Source organism: Mustela lutreola, chromosome 9, assembly GCF_030435805.1.
Source record: "Mustela lutreola isolate mMusLut2 chromosome 9, mMusLut2.pri, whole genome shotgun sequence".
In the NCBI taxonomy this organism is placed as follows: Eukaryota; Metazoa; Chordata; class Mammalia; order Carnivora; family Mustelidae; genus Mustela; species Mustela lutreola.
Window position 1 is genome coordinate 92,822,469 of NC_081298.1, and position 6,761 is coordinate 92,829,229.

At 42.1% G+C, this 6,761-nt stretch overlaps 1 pseudogene; it reads right to left on the bottom strand.

Annotated features, from left to right (window-relative positions):
- Window positions 1-3,585: 3,585 nt before the first annotated feature.
- On the bottom strand, window positions 3,586-4,066 carry LOC131808269 (U1 small nuclear ribonucleoprotein C-like; annotated as a pseudogene).
- Between the last annotated feature and the right edge of the window lie 2,695 nt (window positions 4,067-6,761).

Consider the following 6,761-nt stretch of genomic DNA (forward strand, 5'->3'; position numbering starts at 1 on the left):
GCCCCGCATCGGGCTCTCTGCTCAGCGGGGAGCCTGCTTCCTTTCCTCTCTCTCTGCCTGCCTCTCTGCCTACTTGTGATCTCTGTCAAATAAATAAATAAAATATTAAAAAAAATTTTTTTAGGCTCTTTTACCTCATGGCCAATGCCTGGAAGAAGCAGAGAAACCTCCCTTTATGAAAAAGAAAATGAAGAAACAAACAAACAATCCCCCCACCCCCCAAATTTAATCTCTGCTAGGGCACCACTCTGCTAGGGCACTCCATCCCTATGAAAAAGACTAGAGCATGCAATACAATATAACTCTATAATTAGTGACTTCAGTTTGCATGTTCCAGAAAGGCAAGGATCAGCATGCCTTTTGGTAGGGACCTCACGGAAGAAGGGGGTTTGGCCTGGAAAAGCAAGTAGTGGGAATCTAGGAGGAACATATGAAGAAAGGTGGAGAATCGATTTGAGGGTGAAAGTTGTAGCCTAAAAACGTGTTTGGGGATCAGTAAAGTTGTCAGGATACTTAACTGCCTTCATTTCTGGGTCTGTGAAATGGGTTTTATTTCTCCTGCTCCCTCCTTGATGAAGGGGGTGGCATATAGAGACTGAGAGGGCATTTGTGATGTATCCAGAGTTCTTTCAAGAAAAGCCAAGTGGACTACAAGGCATTTATTCATTAAGTCTGAAAACCTTTCATCCCCCACCCCACCCCCCTACCTGGAGACCTTGGTTATAAAGAAATAATGCAATAATTGTGTTGCAACATGTTTTTCCTCTGGTCTGTTTCTTATTCCTCTGGAGTAAGAGGCATGGACATTTAGATCTCAACTGAAGGCATTGATTGGGAGGGTTTCTCCCAGAGTTGGCCCAGTTGGAAACTAGGTAATCCAAGCTAGAGGGAAAAGGCACCCCCCACCCCCAGCTTGTTAGCTCACACAACACAAAGCTTTTAACTCAGATCAGAGAGTTCAGTTGGCCTTTACGAGTGAGCCTGTGAGCTGGGGGCTGGAGGCGGTTGAGTTCGGTTGGAAAGGGGATGGCAGGAATGTTCTTGCTTTTCCTCAGTCAAGAGTTTGTTGGGGTGGGAGAAGGGGAGAGGGAGAGGGAAATTTGCCAAAAGGGGAAAGGAGGAGCTGGAGAAGGGTGGAGTGAGCTAGGAACGCACTTGAGAGTTATCAGGAGCTGAGGCCTCCTTTCATGGAAACCTGGCTGTTGGGTTGGTTGATGTGTTTTTCCAAACTCCAAACTCCTGTGATTCGGGACTGTGGCTTTAGTAATTATCCAAGCACTCCTTTACCCTTGTGCGTAAATAGCCAATTATCTTAAACTGTCAAAAGGGCCCAGAAGTCTCAAATAAGGATCAGTTTCCTAAAGTCAGGGACTGAGCTGACCCACTTTTAAAAAGTTCCAGGCATAGATCTGGAGACAGCATGGCTTTGTGTGGGTGTATGGAAGTGAGGGGCAGGAACAGAGTTTCATTTAAAAAAAAAAAAAAAAAAAAACGGCTTGAAAGAGATATAATTCCCATACCATACAATTTACCCATTTAAGGTGTACAATTCACTGGTCTTAGGATACACAAAGATTTGTGCAACTATCACCAAAGTCCATTTGAGAACATTTATCGCTTCAAAAAGAAACCCTGCGCCCTTCAGCAACCCTCCCACCCCCAGCTTCCCGCCCCACCTCAGGCCTAAACAACCATGTACTTTCTGCTATTATAGATTTCCCCATTCTGGACTTTCATATGAATGGAATCCTGTAATATATGGTCTTTTATGATTGGCTTTCACTTGGCATAATGTTTTCAAGTTTCATCCATGTTGTAGAATTTGCCAACATTTCATTCCTTTTTATGGTTGAGTAATATTCCATTGTATGACTCTGTTGCTTTTCATTTGCACATTCATCAGTTTATGGACATTTGGGTCATTTCTACCCTTTGGTGATTATAAATTCTGCTCTAAACATCCATGTCAAAGTTTCCATGTGGACATATGTTTTCAGTTCTCTTGAGTATATACCCAGGAGTGGAACTGCTGGGTCACATGCTAATTCTAGGTTTATCTCTAGGCAGATTCTACCTAGTTCCTAGGTAGGAACCACCAAATTATTTTCCATAGTGGCTTTATCATTTTATATCCTCACCAGCAATGCAGAAGAATTTCAATTTCTCCACATCCTCACAAAAACTTGTTATTATTTAAAAAAACTACTGTAGTAGATCTCCTTATGGTTATGAAATGGTATCTCATTGTAATTTTGATTTGCATTTCCTTAATGACCAGTTTTAAGCTAATTTTTGCATATGGTATGGGATAAGGCTCTCACTTTGTTCTTTTGCAAGTGGCTGTCCAGCGTCGTTTGTTGAAGAGTGTTCCTCCCCATCGAATGCTTTGGGCACCCTTGTTCTTTTTGACCATATATGTATAGGTTTATTTATGGACTCTTATTTTTACTCCATTGGTTTATATGTCTATCTTTGTGCCATAACACACTGTCTTGCTTACTCTTGTTTTGTAGTAAATATTGAAATTGGGAAGTGTGAACCTTACTTTATTCTTTTTCAGGATTGCTTTGACTATTTTGGTCCCTTGCAACTCCATATGAATTTTACACTTAACTGATCCATTTCTTTCTTTTTTTTTTTTTTTTAAGATTTTATTTATTTATTTGACAGAGAGAGATCACAAGTAGGCAGAGAGGCAGGCAGAGAGAGAGAGAGGAGGAAGCAGACTCCCTGCTGAGCAGAGAGCCCGATGCGGGACTCGATCCCAGGACCCTGAGACCATGACCTGAGCCGAAGGCAGCGGCTTAACCCACTGAGCCACCCAGTCGCCCTTAACTGATCCATTTCTATACAGAAGTTAGCTGAATGCTGATAGGTTTTTTGTTGAATTTGTAGATCAGTTTGGGGAGTTTTGCCATCTTATCAATGTTAAGTCTACTGATCCATGAACATGGATGTTTTTCCATTCATTTAGATTCTTTAATTTCTTTCAAGACTATTTTTTAGTTTTGGGGGTACTTGGGTGGCTCAGTTGGTTAAGCAACCGCCTTCGGCTCAGGTCATGATCCTGGAGTCCTGGGATCGAGTCCGGCATCGGGCTCCCAGCCCCACAGGGAGTCTGCTTCTCCCTCTTACCTTCTCCCCTCTCATGCTCTTTCTCACTCATTCTCTCTCAAATAAATAAATAAATAAAAATCTTTAAAGCAAAAGACTATTTTGTAGTTTTTAGAATAGAGTATAAATTTTGCATTTCTTTTATTAAGTTTATTCCTAAATATTTTATTCTTTTTGATACTATTGTGAATGCACTTTCATTTTTTAAAATTTGTTTTCTTTTTTCTTTTTTTTTTGGTAACTAAAACAGATGACAATTTTAATTTCACATTTCACAATAGAAATGAAAATTGCTTTTTTTTTTTTTTTTGTCCCACTACTCCCCTGCAAAAACTATTCTCTCTTTGATAAGAAGGGGGAGCAAGTCTTCCTGGTTATCTTGTTAGAAAACACCCAGAGTCACAGGACCATGATCTCCTGGTGAAGTACAACAAGTAATATAAAATGGATATAAAGAAGCTCCCTCTCTCTTTATCTGTCTGGTCGAGTCATTCCTGGCTGATTGGGCACCATCAAGGGACAAGCAAGAAGTCTCATCCACTGGGGGTACAGGCATCATTGGCATGTGACTGTCCATAGGTGGCCTCATTCCAGGAGCAGGTGCCAGTGGCATCATCCCAGGAGGAGGAGGGCCCATCACTGGCATCATGGGAGGGCCCTCCATATGGGGCGTTGGCATCATACCAAGGCAATGAGGATCTGGAGACTGGTGGGGAGGTGGGATCATTGCCTCTGGAGGAGGAGGAACAAAGAATGCCGTAGGAGTTATCTATCCTTGCTGAAGTGCAGTGGTTGTTTTATTGATCAGGCTCTGAGCCTGCTCTTCCATGCATTTCTGATAGCAGTCTTTCACATTCTTTTTGTGTTTCCAACTACTACAGTGTATCTTTCTCACAGCTGGAGCGTCATGGGTGAAGTATGTGTTGCAGTAGTCACAATGAAACCTAGGCATGTTGCTCTGCAGGCCATTGGCTATTCTGTCCCTGATTTGTTTTCTTAATTTGGCTTTTGATTATTCATTGCAAGTGGGTAGAAATACAATTGATTTTTTGCATTTTTGACCTTGTATCCTGCAATCTTGCTGACCTAGTTTAATAGTTCTAATACTATTTTTTAGTGGATTTCTTAAGATTTTTTAATATTCAAGATCACATCATTTGTGAATAGAGATAGTTTTACTTCTTCCTTTTTGTCTGGACACTTTTTTCTTTTTCTTACCCTTTGTCCTAAGGAATGGTCTTAAGAGTTTGGAAAGACTAAAATGTACTGGACCAGTCTCTGGGGAGGACCTTGAAAGTGTGCCCACTGTATGCTCAGCATCCTACTTGGTGATCGTTTGTATCCATTTATTGGAAACAAAATAAAACATATATGGAACATTCATGGTGCCCTAAAAGTCTAATGGGAATGTTCTTCTCATTCTTCCCCTTTTGGGCTAAATGTTTCCTTTTCAGTGCAGACTTACTGAGACCTTCTTTTTGACATATTTTCTAGGTATTTAAGATATAGTGCTGAGCAGGAGTGGCCAACACTTAGCTCAAACATCTATCTCAAAAATCAGGGAGAAAGACACGCCAAACTGATCATTGTACACTCAGGAGAGTATATAATTTACAGTTTATGGAAGAGATGTACAGAGTGATATGGGAGCATAGGAAAGGGGAAAGGGAAAAAGAGTCTCAGCGGAAGCAGACTGGATGGGGACATCTTGAAAAGTAGGCAAGGGACACAAGTGTGTTTCAGATACACAAAGCCCCCACTGGCCCTCCACCAGGACCACTTCTCCAGTGATTTCTCCCTCCCTATTTGATTAGTGTGCATATAGGAGTGTGTAGACTCTCGGTGCAAGTCCTCTAAGGACCCTGGAAGAATGAGTAAGTCTAAGAAAAGAGAAATAGGAAGAATGGTTGAGGTCAACCAGGAATCATAACTAGGACTTCCTCATGGCTTCTTGAGAGAAATTACTCATCCGGTTATCCTTCTCTTCCCAGAAACCCTCTTCCCTTGGTCTTTATATGACTTTGTTCTCTGGCATTCTGCTCTACTCAGGGCAAAGGGCCTCAGTTCAAATCCTGCCTCATGTAGCCACAAATGTTTCTTTTCTTCAGTTGAATAGGCCACAAATGTGCCATCAAAATGCCTGATGTTGGGTGACCAACCATATTGATTTGTTTGAGGGTATCCCAGTTTTACCACGGAAAGACCTGCATCCTGTGAAACCCCTCAGTCCCAGGCAAACTGGGATGGTTAATCACTCTCTCAGTATCTCTAGATGGGAGCAGTCTTCAAAGGAGTTTCATTCATCATTGGAAACCAAAGTTTTTAATGCATCTGGGAGATACTATCATCTATTGATGATTAGTTAAGACTTTGAAGTTAAGACCTAAGATAGCCTTTTAGTTCTACCAGTTACAGTTTCTGGGCTTTCAGCTAGTTATCTGTCATTCTGAGCCCCACTTTTCACATTAGTGGAACTATGGGAATGACACTAATTGCATAGGACTGTTGAGAATTAATTGAGAGAATTCCTGCAAAGTGCTTGGCATAGGCTCTGGAGCATTGTAAGGGATTGATAAATAATCAATATTCTTGTTCAGAGGTCAGCAAACTGATGATAGTGGGCCAAATCCAATCAGCCTCCTGTTATTATAAATAAAGTTTTATTGGCGCCCCGTCCATGTTTTCACACATTGTCTATGACTCCTTTCAAGCTATAAAGGCAAAGTTGAGTAGTTGTACTAGCTGCAAAGCTTAAAGTAGTTTCTGGTCCTTTATAGAAAGAACTTGCAGAGGTGCCTGGGTGGCTCAGTGGGTTAAAGCCTCTGCCTTCAGCTTGAGTCATGATCCCAGGGTCCTGGGATTGAGCCCCACATTGGGCTCTCTGCCCAGAGGGAGTCTGCTTCCTCCATTCTCTCTGCCTACTTGTGATGTCTGTCAGTCAAATAAATAAATAAAATCTTAAAAAAAAAAAGGGTTTGCAGATTCCTACTCCTAATATTACCAAATACAGTAGAAGGAGTCCTGACTCAAAGCAGGAAGCCTGGGGTTCCAGTCTGATAGGCATTAGCTCTGTGACTTTGGGTAGAGCACTCGACTCCTCAGTGATCAAGTGATCAAGTGTCCTTGCTTGTGAAACAAGTCGATGATGTATGAGGCCTAAACATGTGGCCAAACATCCGGGACCTATGTTTTGAACCTCTGAGATACTTACGGAAAGAATTCTGTGGAAGATGGGTGAAGTGTGCAGTGAATTCTGGCTTTGATGCCTCTTTCTTGAATTCCCAGATTTGATGAGGTGTTCCCTTCCTGAGCTGCGCCCTTTACAGTAAGTCCCAGCGGTCTTGAGAAGACGGCAGGATGAACTAGCTCATCCGACCTGCCTGAAAGTCTCTGTCAGTGGCTCTGGAGAAGTCAGGGCTGTGTCCTACCCCACCGGGAGCCTGGTTTCTGGTGTGAGGAAGAATGAATCACAACCCACTCCACCTGATCTCCCTGCCTATGGGGGTTTGTGGAGAGTCACCCTTACTTATTAATGATAATTTTTAAATGACTCTGAGCCACCTCAGAGGTCTGTCTCTACTCTCCCGAAAGTGCTGATTTCAGAATGATGTCCTCTGGTTTCAAAACTGGACAAAATGCACAGGAAC